Genomic DNA, 14,876 nt, shown 5'->3' on the forward strand with positions numbered 1-14,876 from the left:
GTTCCTTCTTCTCTGTTGATAGATTCTAGTGCTCATTAAATGGAACGTGTAGTACAACCTGAAACTAATGACCTTTAAGTAGAAAATGAAAGTAGAACATCAAATTTTCATAGTATCAGGAGATTTGTTGTAGCAATGGTAAGTGTATCTTCTAACTCTATCAGCCAATATGTAATAGAACATCTCAGAGAACAGTAAGAGTGTTGTGCATTTGCTTATGGCCCTATAACCCAATTTACTTATAGGACTTTGATAATTGTTCACCATTGACTTCATATCTTCATAATCTCACAAGCATTCATTAATCGTCTACTGTGGGCCAACCACGTAGACACTGCATGCGTAAAGATGAATAAGGCATGGCCTTTGCTCTCAGGAAGCTCACAAAACAGCGGGAATGACAGACGTATATGTTAATGATATTGCATAATGGGATAGAGTTATAACCAAGCTAGCTAAAACACTCTATGAAGCACAGATAAAGAGACTTCATCTGTGAGTCACAAAGGAAGTTGTGACCCTGACCACAGCCAAGAAATATGTCTTTAGTAATCATGCTATCTATCTTTTAGTTTGCCTTTCTAGATCTCCTCCCTACCTTTCTCCACCCTGTTCTTGACCCATGAAGCTGACCTCTAAGGACTGGACCAACAGGCTCTTTTGCCCTCTTGGCAAGAGATAAGAGGATTAGAGGAAGAGATTAAGCCATTTGTTCCCCTCTACTTCCCTGCCTAGTTTCCATGGACTGGTGGCATCTTTCTACCAAAGGCTATAGATCTTGTCAGAGCCCTTTCCACACAGCTCCCGTCTCCAGATTCCCAGTCCCACTCTTCCCTTCCCCTTTTCAGCCTAGGAGAAATAATGGTCCGTTGTTGGCTTCCTACACTCTGCCCACACCTATATAGAAAAATGACCCTTTATTAAACTCTCTTCAGTTATCCAGTTTGAAAATTGTGTCTGCTTTTTGCCAGAACTCTGACTACTGCAGTAATCCTCTAGGAATTTAAGGTATTCAACAATTTCAGTGTTACTCATGGAGAATCCAGTTTGGGAGCGCAGAACTAGGGTCTCACCAGTCACCGAGCAAACCCATTACAAATGTCCTCAAAAGATACCCCTCCTAATAATTCCAGTCCTTACCCAGGAGAGCCACTTGACTCTAGAACAGGCCCTACCTCATCAATCCTGCCATAGGCAAGTTGAAGTAACAACAGAGTTCAGGACATGCTACACCAAAATATGGCACCCTAGCATGTGAGGAAACAGCAGAAGTAGGATATGGGAAGAATTCCACTTGTACCTTTTCCCCTGAAGTGGGCCATAAAACATCCCCTGAAAATAGGTCATAAAACTCTCATTCCAGAGGAGTCCTCTGTATTCCTGGAAAAAGGAATGTCACAGAGATATCAAGAAGCATTGGGACAAAGAGGCCTTCTTAATTTCCCCCCAGTTTACTACCATTAGATCATACTCTTTTGTTCTCTAATCATATCTCTCTGTATGACTGTCCATAAAAATATAGTTTTCCCTGTTTCTTTGGGTCTTTATTTCTGAAGGCTACCATGTCACATAAAATTTGTATTAAATAAATATATATGCTTTTCTCTTGTTAATCTGTCTTTTGTTATGGGGTCTCAGCCATAAACCTTGTGATGGGTGAGGAAAAACTACTACATTTTTTTCCTACACTAACACCCACCATTCTGCAGTGAGGTCAGGGAGTAGACAGAATTCTAAGAGACCTCCAAGCTTCCCAGCCCCTGACACACACACATTTTTCCCAGTAATTTAATCCATGCCAATCTAGTTGCTGCTATGAAAGAATTTTGGAGATGCGACTAGGGTCCCAAATAAGCTGTCTTTAAATTAGAACTATTATCTGGTGAGCCTGATATAATCTCATGAGCATTTAGAAGCCAGAGTTTTCTCCAGCTGATTGAAGGAGTGAAAGTCAGAAGTATATGCTCTGGCTGACCGGGAAGACCAGCAGGCATCCATACTGTGAACTGCCTATGGAGGCCACATAGTAAGGAACTGAGGGTGGGCTCTGGGAGCTGAGAGAGGTCCTTGGCCAACAACCAGCAAGAAAACAGGACCTCAGTCCTACAACTACACGGAAATGGATATGTCCAACAATCACTGATCTTAGCAGAGGACTCCAGTACTCAAATGAGAACCACAGCCCGAGCTGACTCCTTCATTCAGCCTGCTGAGACCCTGAGCAGAGAATTTGGCTATGTCATGCCAAGATTCTACCCAACAGAAACTATGAGATAATAAATTTGTGGTATTTTATAGCTACTAAGCTTGCAATAAATTGTCAAGCAGCAATAGGGAACTAATACAGGCAACAGGGTAGCTTTGCTTTGTTTTTGGGAAATGAATTAACTTAAACACACCTTTATTCAGAAAAATAAAACATGTTCCTCTCAATGAAAACACTTGGATATATTAATATATTATCCATTTATTTGTCTTATTATAGAGTACTTAGTGTACTGCCTGATATTGAAAGAATCTAACAAATAGTTGCTGAATGAAATATATATATAGGAATCATTTGGCATTTTCTTCATTCCTCAGATTACTAAATTCTAAAGCATCTATTATTTACTAGGCCTTGTGAATGACTGGATTACTCATTACCATATCCACTGTCTTTCACTGGAAGAGGGTTATGCTTTCCCGTACCTTTGAAGAAAGGCTTGGCATGTGATTTACAGCAGCTAACAGTAAGCAGAAGCAATATGATCACCACCATGCAAAAGCCTTAAGAGTCCTTTTGTGCTTTGCCCCGCATTTTCCCTGCTCTCATCACTAGCATGTTTCCAGGTAGGGGATGCTCTACCTGAGGTTTTGGGCCACAGTGATGCAGAGCAGAGCCCCAGTCAATCCACAACTGTGATGCAGTGTGACCAAGAAACAAACCTTTGCTGTTCCAAGGCATTGAGACATTGGGGTATTTTGGCACTATGGCATAATCTAGCCCATGTTAACTGATACAAACTCCAATAATACTGATGTCTTCAAGAGTTATTAAGAAGTATATGATCTCAGGCTGGGGGCGGTGGCTCACGCTTATAATCCCAGCACTTTGGGAGGCCGAGGCAGGCAGATCATGAGGTCTGGAGTTCGAGACCAGGCTGTCCAATATGGTGAAACCTCATCTTTACCAAAAATACAAAAATTAGCTGGGCATGGTGGTAGGCACCTGTAATCCCAGCTGCGCGGGAGGCTGAGGCAGAAGAATCACTTGAACCCAGGAGGTGGGGGTTTCAGTGAGCCAAGATCGTGCCACTGCATTCCAGCCTACATGACAGAGCTAGACTCTGTCCCTCCCACCAAAAAAGTATATGATCCCACTTATATGTAGAATCTTAAAAAGTCTAATACATAGAAGCAGAGAGCAGGACAGTGGTTACCAGGGGCAAGGAGGTGAGAATAAAAGGAGAAATGTTGATCAAAGGGGAGGGTTCTTGGACCTCTGAAGATTCACTGAAAAATCAACTCACAAAAGGTAAATTGGAGAAAAGGCGTACAAATTTATTTAATGTGTATACACGGGAGCCTTCAGAATGAAGAGCCAAAAATACAAGAAAAATTGTCAATTTGTATGCTTAGGTTAAAGTATGAACAGCAGTGTAGAAATACAGTAGGACAAAAAGTTATGATCAAATGTTAATTAGATCCTTTTCTCTTGTGGGAAAACGCAGAAGGGCCTGTTTGTTTAGATTCTTCTTGGTCTCTCTTGAGTGTACATTCCTTCCTTTTTGGAGGTGGGGCAGGACTCTCTCTGGAATGGATGTCTTATGACCTCAACAAGATCGATAAAATGATCTCTTTATGGCCAGTTTTTACACAGAAAGGTGGAGGAAGGTTGAGTAATATTTTTAGGTTTCATGGCTGTCTTGGGGGGGGAAAAAAGAGATTCTGGTTTCTGTGACCTGCGTGGGGGACAAGCGGGATGCTAGTTTCTATGGCTAGCCTTGGAGGAGAATGGGACTGAGACAGTGGGCAGAAGGTCGGAGAAAAACTTTTGCTTCTGAGGCCTTCATTTTGGGGTATTGTTTTGTGGCCCTAACACCCTGTAGTACTAGGTCAGGAGGCTGATCTTATTTTATGAAATATGGACCAATTGACGTCTTAACATCAAAGACCTCATAATCTTGCTTTTCTCATTCCGTCTTTTAATACAATTCAATACAGACAGCCTGGTTTCTTTACATTGCCCTCAAAACTTCCACCTGAGTTCATTTATTTAATTTGTTTCTCTCATCTGGGATACCCTTCGTCTTTCTCCTTCATTTTGTCAAAGCCTTTTTCCCAACCTCAAGTCCCTTGCATGTAACCCCCAGAGACTTTCTCTGCTCTGAATGCTCTGTGGTTGAATTGACAACCGCAGTCACAAAGCACAGAGTTATCTGCATCTACAACGTGCCAAGAGCTAGGGCTTGAAATAATGGCAGGACGATCCTTGCAAGGCTTCCCATGCTATCAGAGAGAATGAGATGGATATTTAAGAAAATAAGTATCAATATATTCCATCAGCATATGCCACCTTGTCTCTATCCACAAAGCACCGTGGCGTGACAGAGTGGTCTGTGTCACTCATTTGACACTTAGTATTTGTAAAAATACATACATGATGTCTTCCAACAAACACTGAGGTGTTAGTTGAGATGTGGTGATATAAAAAAGCCTCTCTTCAATAATATACAAGCTTTGTGAGGTCACACCGCTCTGTGACCCTTCTAGTTCCAAGATCAGTACATCACACACGGCCCCATGTCACAATGAAGAGTGCAGACTCTGGAGGCAGAAGTCCTCCGTCTGAATATAGCTGAGCCACATAGCCACTTACTATGTGTGTGTTCTCAAGCAAATTTCTCTGTGCCTGCGTTTTCTTATCTGTAAAATGGGGCAATAAATTTACCTACCTCATAGAGGATTCGAGAAAATCGAATGAGATAATGTAAGTAAAGCACTTTGCACACTGTTTGGCACATGGCAAGTCAATAAATGTTAAGATATTTTTGTATTATCTCAACATATCTAATGCAAGTGACTGGCAGTCCGATGATATAGTTTCACCGCCTCTAAGGAGTTAGGGGCGCAGCTGTAAGTAACACTTTCTGCATGATGGATCCTCTTTGAGTTAAGTAAAATCAAATAGAAATTTCATGCCTAAAATCTCGTCTTAAATATTATATTTTTAAAAGCTTCATTCCCTGTTGCCCGAGGGACCTATTGCAGGATTCGGGTATAAGCTATCCCCACCCTGACCAGTGGGCTGGAAACTTTCAACTGGACACATCTTCAGTCTTGGCTCTGCTGGCGTGAGCAAGGCAGGGTTAGGGACAGGACAACCACACATCCTGATTCGCCCAAGACCCTTACAGGTTAGGCTTGCTGTCCCAGTGGAACAAGCACTTCCACTTGTTTCTTAGACAAGTCTTGGTTTGGACAATAAATTACTCAGCCACCCTAGTTATAGAGTCTGCTCTTCTGCCCCCCATCAAAGAGCAGAGTGTAAAAGGGCTGAGTTTAAACCCAGCTTTGACACTGCTGCTCGTTAGCCACAGGTCTGCGGGCAATTGCTCAATTTGGCTGATTGGTAAATATCTTAGTCCATTCAGGCTGCCCCCCAAAACCACCATAGACTGAGTGGCTTATAAAAAACAGAAACTTATTTCTGATAGTTTTGGAAACTAGGAAGCCCAAAATCAACACGCCAGCAGATTCAGGGATGGTGAGGGTCCACTTTCTGGTTTACAGATGACATCTTCCAGCCATGTCCTCACATAGTGGAAGAGGAAAGGCTTTCTGGAGCCTCTTTCATGAGGGCACTAATCCCATTCATGGGACCTCTGCCCTAATGGCCTAATCACCTCCCAAAGGTCCTACTGCCTAATACCATAACATTGGTGATCAGATTTCAACATATGAATTTTGGGAAGGCACAAAAATTCAGACCATAGCAGTAAACTTTGCTCATTAGTAAAACGAAAATAATGGTACCTACCTACCTCACATGGCTATGAAAATCACATAAATACACAAGTAGGTGTCCATATATGTGAATTATTTTGCCTTTCCTCGCTACCCTGCATGCATGAACAGAAAGCAGTCCCAAAGGTGCCTGCTTTTGAAGTTACACTACATCAGCGAGGCGCCTGCTTTTGAGGTTAGGTTGCATCTGCAGGGCGCCTGCTTTTGAGGTTAGGCTGCATCTGCAGAGCGCCAGCACTGCCGGTGCAAGGTACGCGTGTTTCCCCAGGCAGTGGGGAGGGACAAGGCCTTCCTAGGGCTGTGTCCCAGAGCGCTCAGGGGAAAGAGAGAGACCCTATGGCTCCTGATTACAGGCTTTAGCTGTAATCATTCAATTACACCCTTTTATGTTCTATTTTACTGCATCTGAAAGAGGCAGGGATATCTGGATATCTAATAGCTACATTTACTGGGAGGTGAGCTACTAAAAATAGTCCCACAATCTGTGGGCGGGTGTCCAGGAAATGCTTGACTTGTTAGAGCGAACTGCAAAGAGTCTGTTAATCAAGCCCTTCATCTGAATCACTTGCCCAAGCTGCTTGCCCAGGGCTGGAGGCTTAGCGCTTGCTCATAGCAAGTGAGATAGTATAGCAGAATCTTAAAGGAATATAGGCAATTAAAGGGGATTTGATGATAAATACTGAAACATGTATGGGGATTGTACAGGAGTGACTTTAAGCCATTTTAAAGTATCACATCACTAAAACCACAAGGACCAAATGTAATTCATTATTTTAAGTCTCTCTGGATGAGATTTTCTCTAGAATTCCAAGTCTTTAATGATGATAATGTGTTTTCATTTGTGGATCCTCTCATACCTCAAGTTGGAGAGGCAGAGGGCCCATGCCCTTTTTAAAAATCAAAAGTAAATACGATGAAGTCTTTTAACTTCACGGATGGATGCTACTGACCATATTTCAGAATATTTAACATAGAAGATACTCCAGTTTTCTTACAATTCTTACAAAGGGCAGAGACAAAGCCTGATTAGAATGAATTTGCGTTGTCAGAATTTTTGAGTCTGGCATTTTCCTTGAGTTTAAGTGCTATAGCAATAAATTCTGAATATAGTTTGATGCCACTAGTTTTTCTAACTTGAAGTCAATTATTAAAAGGTCAAAAATTATTAATATATTTTAAGGAAGAATACTGTGGAAATGAAAATACAACACACACATAATAAGCACCTTTTTTAAAAAAAAAGTACTTAGCGTTAAAAAATAAATGATAAAAATACAAAATTGAGTTACTAATTTATTTTGAACTTTAATAAAATAAATTAAAATACAATACCATTTGAAATTAAGGGCAATTAATCATCTGCTAGAAACAAAAAAAAATTAAGGTTTTTTTAAAAAATTAATTGAACCGTTAATTCAGGGTGCACTTTAAGACATCTTGTAAAGAATTTTTCATGCTCCATCTTTGACAAAACAAATGGTGGATTTAGGTAAAGGGATACAAATGGCAGTAAATCCATAACAAATGTTTCATCAGGAGGAAATAAACACCTTTACATGTAGTAGACAACACTATTTTGAAGTGGGAATTGATTCCACCTTATACTTCAGTTTTGTTTCAAATTGTTTATTTCTGTTAAGAGATAGGAGGGAGTTCCCGACAAAAATCTTTCAGTCGGCTGTCAATGAGTCACTTGTGGTCAGGTTCACAGACAAAAGACTTTTTATTGACTGAGCTGGGTCAGGTTTCCAGACTTTTCCTACCCTTTTTCATACCATGAAGACAAAACAAGGCAGAGGAGGCGTGCTGTGGGGCTGCCCGTCATCTCAAGTTTTTGAAATAGGGGCAGCCATCGAGAAAGTTGCTTCAAGGATGGGATCTTTTTCCGGGTTTGCTATGAACACTTTGATATTCTGGTTCAATCTTTGTATGTTCAGGGCACAGCATTCTCTTTCTGCAAGTGATGTCATATTTGGAGGCATAGTTGTTAAGTGAACAGGGCCAAGCCCGGGACTGTTCTGTCTTTGTTCCAGTTCTGCCCTCAGTAGCCATGTGGCATTAGCCATGTCTTTCAACCTTCATATCTGTCAAATGATCGGTGATCAGGCCTCTTCTCAGGTCCCTTCCTACTAATTACTGATTCTATCTATATTTCCTGTTGTTTATAATCAATATATAATGTGTGTGTGTGTGTGTGTGTGTGTGTGTGTGTGTAGTTTAGGTTAGAGAATTACTCATATATTGGTAAAAATTAAGAACTATATTATTTATAATAACGCAGTTTCAAAATTCAAAACAAACTTTTTACTTGATTCTTGGTCTTGTGCTGGTTTAAAAAATCACCTTTTACCAGGTTTTTTGAGGCTCCAGTCTTAATTTTAATCACAAAGAAAGTGGTAATTTGTTAGACCAAATAACAGAAAATAGTAAAAATAGTTTAAAAAAAAATGTGAGGAGAAACAAAAGGCAGACCAGGGTCAAGAAAGTCATTTTTTTTTCTTAAGCAACATCATGATATGTGGTAAATAAGGAAGTGTGTTCATACACACTGTGTATTTGTGTATATGTAGAAAAGCAGGTGGTGGGTTGCTAAAGGAGAGTTGAAAAGATGATTAAAGGTCAGATGTCAACCATTTGGCTGTGGTTTTTATGTACCTTTTACATTTATTGCTCCCCCATAAAAGTAAAATGTGACTAGTTAAATAAGTGTTGCTAAAGCAGGATATTGAAGTTGTAATAATGGTAAAGCATTGCAAAGAAACCTTAGAAAAATTCAAGTCATTTCACATATTAATTTCTTAAAATTGATTTTTTTCTTTCATGTTTTTAAGAAAAAATTCACTTATAAATGAATTTATAGGACTTCTACATTTAGAGCCTATATATATAGTGGCTTAAAAAAATCAGTTTGAAATAGAAAACTGTCCTCATATCCTTCGGTATGCAGAAGCTTTGCTTTGGAAGGGAAATCTGCGGCTGAGCATGCTGTGATTTTAGTTTTATGTTTTAAGTTATTGTAATAAAATACCAGACACTGATATTCACACAGTTTAAAAAAATCAACCTAAGACCTTTGCTCACATCTGTCATACCTCTTCTCCTGGGGAAAGACAACGTGGCAGGGCCTTGCTTCAAGAGTCCAGAGAACTGGCTTCTTGTTCCTGGTCTACCACTTACTGAGCTGCTGCAAATTTGATCCTTTCTTAGTCTTCCTGGTTTCTAATTACCATGTCTGTAAAACAGGAATAAACAAACTTCACTAAAAACAGGGGACCTGATCAAATGTCTCTTGACTTCACTTAGGATCCAGTGAATGTGTCACTCATGACTAAAAATGCACTGAAAGGGGGAAAAAAAAAGAAAAGCAAACCACTCCTGGCATTCTCTGAAGCAGTCAGCAGAGATTCCACTCTCTCACTCTCACTTTCCACCACATTCTGCTCCCTGTTTCTCCCCTATTCTCTCACCATCCCTGCCTAATTTACTGGGCTTATCAGCTAACACCAGTGGTCTACTGGCTGTGTCCTCCTGCCCCTCAACTCCCTCTCTCACACACCACTCACTCTTCCCGAAAACAGTTGAGATCATCATGTCCCTATCTCAAATCTTATGTTAGAAAATTCAGAATTGGTCTGCCACTGAAAGCCCTCCATAGTCCAGCTACAGTTTTCCTTTTTAGATCTACAGCTCTTCATTCACTGACCCACAGAAATTATTGGCTTCAAACAAGTGATATTATTAATTTGGCCTGGAATTACAGTGATCATATCCTGTTGCAGAATTTTTTCCCAAACCATCTCTCTGTCCCTCACATGCAATGAATTGGAGAGATTATCTTAGTTGGAGAGAACATCTCCAACTAAGATCATCTCAGCTATGCTTTAATTTCAGGTTCAAATCCTGCCACTGCTAAAGGTTCTCTTTCTCTCCTTCCTCTGAACTTCATTAATTAATCATGTCTTTATTATTCATCTGGCTTTTTTGCACTTACTCTTTTTGTTAATAGTTTTACTGCCCATAGACTCATGTTTCTTTCCCCAACTGGTCTATAAAGTCCTTGAAGGATGGACCCTAGGCTTGTCTTTCCCTGTCTCCCGCACATGTCGGCTATAGGACTTCCTGAGTAACATAAAAACAAAGATAAAAATGTGTCTATGTTATGCTTACATTTAAAATGAAATTGCCCATTACTATGAGTATTCCTTATTCCTTGACTAGAACTGTCATCACATGAACTATATACTCACTTGGTAAAGTGTGAAATGTACAGAAAACGGAACATGCTTGCATTATTTATTCTTAAATGTCAACAGCCTCTCAAGTTCTTACATTTGAAAAGATCAATGGCAAATGATAAGCAAAATTATTAAAGTGTTTTTTCAATATCTTTTAAATACATAAAATAGAATTCTAATATTTAGTCACAGCATTTATTATAATTACTTTCAGTTCCAAAAATTGAACACCTTCCCCTTATCTTATTTTGCCTTGGAACCAGTGTTCCAGAAAATAAAAAAAAAAAAAATAAAATAAAAGATAATGATTATATCATAGCCAAAATATTCTTCCTGGTGATTCAGAATTAAAATGTACTACTTGCAATCTTTTGTATCACTAACACTCAGAAAAGCATAAGACAAAGCCTAAGTGGTTTTAAGAATGACATTATTCAGATATGATTATTGTTGGAAATGGTCACAACTTGAGCTAATTGAAAATGGTAAGGGCTAGTTTTCATATTACCTTAATTTTCCCCATAATAAAGGGAAAGTCCTATTTCAAAGAAGTCTAAAGGTCTCTTATATTATAGAAATTAGGTTGCATGCCTAGATCATGCTTTGCTATAATTCACCTTGTTTTTACATTATGTTTTATGACCTTCAAGGGGAAAAAATAGAAAACTGTAATGAGAAACTAGAGAGGTTGAAAATGTAGGTGATTTTCCTGGCTTGTTCTCCAGTGATTTTCTGGTTGTGTACCCAAGGCCTTTAAAACTATCTAATGGAGAACATTGTCTTTATCTGAGGCTTCTTGCTAAAGAAACCACAGGGAGGGCTCCTCAGCCTCCCTTGGTGTCCCTAGCTGGAATTATCACTCTTTCTTTAAACCCAGCAGTGCTTATGCCTCTCAAAATCCCATCCTTAGAGATGTGCAACGAAGATGCCTGTGGAATTCTCCCTCCTGTATTAGTTTAAAAAGCACGTTTGCCAGATTTTCTTTAGGCTTCTTAATCATTATTGCTTTTGCATTAACATTTCTTAACGAGCTTCCACTTCATTTGTCTTTTGACACCGTCAAGTTCTGCTCCTTTGAGGCCTAAAGCTGCGCTTGGAAATTTCCCAGCAGGTGCATCTTGAGCCCAGGCTGGCAGACAGCACCTGTGGAAAAGTCTTTCGAGCCAAGTGCCAACAGGAACTTAGAAATTCCACATCTCAGCCCTGAAGGTATATGCGCCGGCATGGAGTGCTGGAAATGTTAGGGGCTCTCATGAAGAAGGACTGACTTCTGTGTAGAGAGATAATCCTTAAATACAGCTACCTAACATCATGCTAATTCCTCTCTTCTGATGTCACTGTCTGGAAATATCCTCAAGTCATCTTCTATGTTCCCCAAATCTCTTAAGAAGGAGGCAGGAAGTTCTTCAGACCAATTGTATAAGTTTTGGTTTAAAAGCTTGATTTTCTAGGGAGTAGTTATGAACACAAAACATGTATTTCATATTTAAGAGGCATTTGCTCTAGATAAGTTTTTGGAAACCATTTAATTTAGACCAAAATCACTTTCAGACTTTGCCATGAAGAGTCCCATTGGTGTTTGTTTAGTGATTTCCATGTGTAAATGTGGCTGTTCTGTTAGTTGTCCTCATCCTGTAATCTGCCCGGATGAGTCACTCTTAATAAGTGGCTCTCCAATGATCAGCTCCACAGTTTTCACAGTGGTTTCACAGGCCCTAAAAATGACCCCATAGGAAAAGAAGACTCTGTATGGGCTACCTCCCCCATCTGAGGAATTCACAGAACCTGTTAGCTTATTAAAGTTTTGACAATTTCAGCAGTGCAGAAATGTGATTGGCTTTGTGTAACAGTGCTTCCAAACTTATTTGGCCATGAAACTGAAAATGTGGATTCTGATTTTCATCCAGAAAAACTGATATTTCTCAGAACACAATTTGGTAAATGCTGGGTTAAGCATCTTGCCTTACCAAAAAAAAAAAAAAAAAAAAGGAAAGACATGAAGTTTTTTTCAACACAAAATATAACAAATAAATAACTATTCTATTTTTATCCTACAATCATTTTCCATTGTCTAACCACAGATTTCTCACTATTGTTTCAGATGGTGTGATCTCAGGTACTCTAAGTATACACGGTTCATTTTAGTCCAGTTTTGAGGAATGTGTGTTTAAAATGTGACTTTAAAAAATGTGTCTGGGGACTGGGAGCAGTGACTCGCGCCTGTAATCCCAGCACTTTGGGAGGCCTAGGCGGGCAGATCATGAGGTCAGGAGATCGAGACCATCCTGGTTCACACGGTGAAACCCCGTCTCTACTAAAAATACAAAAAAATTAGCCGGGCGTGGTGGTGGGCGCCTGTAGTCCCAGGGAGGCAGAGCTTGCAGTGAATCGAGATAGCACCACTGCACTCCAGCCTGGGTGACAGAGCGAGACTCCGTCTCAAAAAAAAAAAAAACAAAATGTGTCTGGGGATTCCATATGCTGTCTGGAACTGAGAAGGGAGGCAAACAACTTGGGCTTCCACACACACACCCACATACTCTGTCTCATTTCAGCTTTTTGCTACATTGATAGTGGGGCAATGGGACAGATAGCCAGGATAAGTTTCTTAAACATCAGTGGAATTTCTAATGAGATGATTGAAACTACATACTACTAAATATTTAAGGCTTAAAAAATGATTAGAAAATAGGATCATCTACACAAAAACTGTGAGGGTGGAATTTCTAATTTTAAAAAAGACAATCAAAAGGAAGAACTCCAGGCTCAGTGGTACTTTCTTCATTAATGTATTCTGGAATAATAATAACTTCTAGTTATGTAAGGCATAGGACAGAAAACACACAATGCTAATGATCTGAGTGCCTCAAAAACACTAAAAGAAAGGTGGAAACTCTCCTCTGAAGGGACTGCAGAAGACAGAGAAGAAGGAGGAGCTGAGTGGTCCCCAGATCCATGATCTTGTACGTTCACCAATGTCAACCTATGCTAGAAAATGATGGGTCGTTCCTCTGCAATGTAGCAATGACCCTAAAATCCCCTGGTCTATTTGAATTCTCAATAAACTTATCTCTTTTATAGCCAGTTACTTTTTCAACACTAAGGTTTTATTTTCAGAGGGTAAACTGTGGAGGAGTCAGAGAGAAACCACAGGATACATTTTTTTAAAATCATAGTTTACACGCTACCTTATCCCAAAACTGTATTGCCCCTCTAGTTGCCCACGAGCCTACTATGAACCTGGACCGAAGCATGGGTTCCCGAAATCAGGCCTTATTTATTTGCTTTGCAAGGAGAAATAATGGTGAAGTTTGGCTTGTGAGTTTCATTTCTTTCTTCCCTCCTTGCACTTACTGACATTTTGTTATGTGGGCATTCCTGACACCCAGACTGCTTTCTCAGGCGATCACAATCCAACCATTAGCCTAATTGCCATGCCAGGATAGTGTCTGATACTCCACAGAGTGCAGCAACAGAAAGAAGTGCAGGGCCAAAGGGAGCAGAACCGAAACACAGAGAAAGGGCATCTGGGGAGTCTTGGGTAAGAAAAAGCCTAGAAACCGCTGATTTGATTTGGGTCACGCCCATGGTATATAACAAGGAGGGAATACGTTTTAAATAATACAAACAAATCTCATAACTTAAAAAAAGAGAAAGGCCATAAATGAGATAGACTTTTCTTTGAGCCCTATTTCATATGAACTTAAGAAATAAAAAGGATGGAGCCTCATGGAAAGGGATGGCCCACATAAGTGGGTGGAGTATTATACCCTTCAGTGCTTACCATGACTGCCTGAGGAAGCAGGAAAGTGGCTTGCTTGGAACTGCAGAAAGTCAGATTCTTCCATAAATATGAGAGACAGGCCTGGGGTCTCAAGTCTGCAAGGTAGCAATGTGGGTTAAAATACGAAGCAAAAGTCTAGATTTATAGAGTAGTTATCCCCGCCCGCGGGATAGTCAGTGTAGGCCCTGGAGGAGGGGGTGGGAATTTGGGGAAAAAGAGACACGAGAAATGGAGACAAGACAGTGCTCTGATCAAGTCTCGTTTAATGGCGGTAATGCAATGCCTTATATACATTTGGAGGGGAAGGGGTTGGGCTAAGGCAGAAATGACCTCATTGTGGAAGGCGTGGCCAGATAAGCCTCGGTTTCTCCGGTTGGACGTCATGTTGCGCCTGCGCAGTCAGGTAGTCTTTTCGCGGGCGCGGGAAAAAAGAATGAAGAAGAAGCAGGAAGAGCGCCATCTTTTAATGGCGGTATGAATACAGGGAAGAAGGTACATCTAGGGAGAAGGTGTGGGGTGGAAATGAATATAGCTCAGGCGTTTAATCTTTAATTATTATTCGCTATGGCCGGGGCGTGCAGCTCCGGACAAGTAGTAAAGTGTAATAATTAGATTGGTCAATATTTATTTGGTGCTTTACATTTTAAAAATATCCTCCACCTTTATTGCCTCATTTGATCCTCAGAACCCCACCATGAGGGGGGTTCTATACGAAATTCATTCAAAATTGTCTAGGGGAATCTTTGCTTTAAATATCCTAAACCATTTCTATTAGATTCACTTGAATTGTAGCCCCAAGTCAAGCATTGTAAGACCCAATCTCTAGGAGCTAGTTTGATTCTCATACC

General features: G+C 40.2%; 1 long non-coding RNA gene across 2 annotated transcripts in view; it reads right to left on the reverse strand.

Moving 5' to 3' along the window:
• Positions 1 to 14,876, reverse strand: part of LOC106998173 (uncharacterized) — an 82,720-nt gene that overhangs the window by 5,851 nt on the left and 61,993 nt on the right. The window contains exons 3-4 of one of the 2 annotated variants that reach the window (XR_003728768.2): positions 14,029 to 14,123; positions 9,102 to 9,241 (exon numbers count right to left, since the gene is read on the reverse strand). This is a non-coding gene — a long non-coding RNA (uncharacterized LOC106998173). The remainder of the gene's footprint in view (positions 1 to 9,101; positions 9,242 to 14,028; positions 14,124 to 14,876) is intronic. The other variant, XR_013416982.1, reaches the window with a different exon arrangement.

The sequence above is a fragment of the Macaca mulatta genome, chromosome 4 (assembly GCF_049350105.2).
Source record: "Macaca mulatta isolate MMU2019108-1 chromosome 4, T2T-MMU8v2.0, whole genome shotgun sequence".
Taxonomy (NCBI): domain Eukaryota; kingdom Metazoa; phylum Chordata; class Mammalia; order Primates; family Cercopithecidae; genus Macaca; species Macaca mulatta.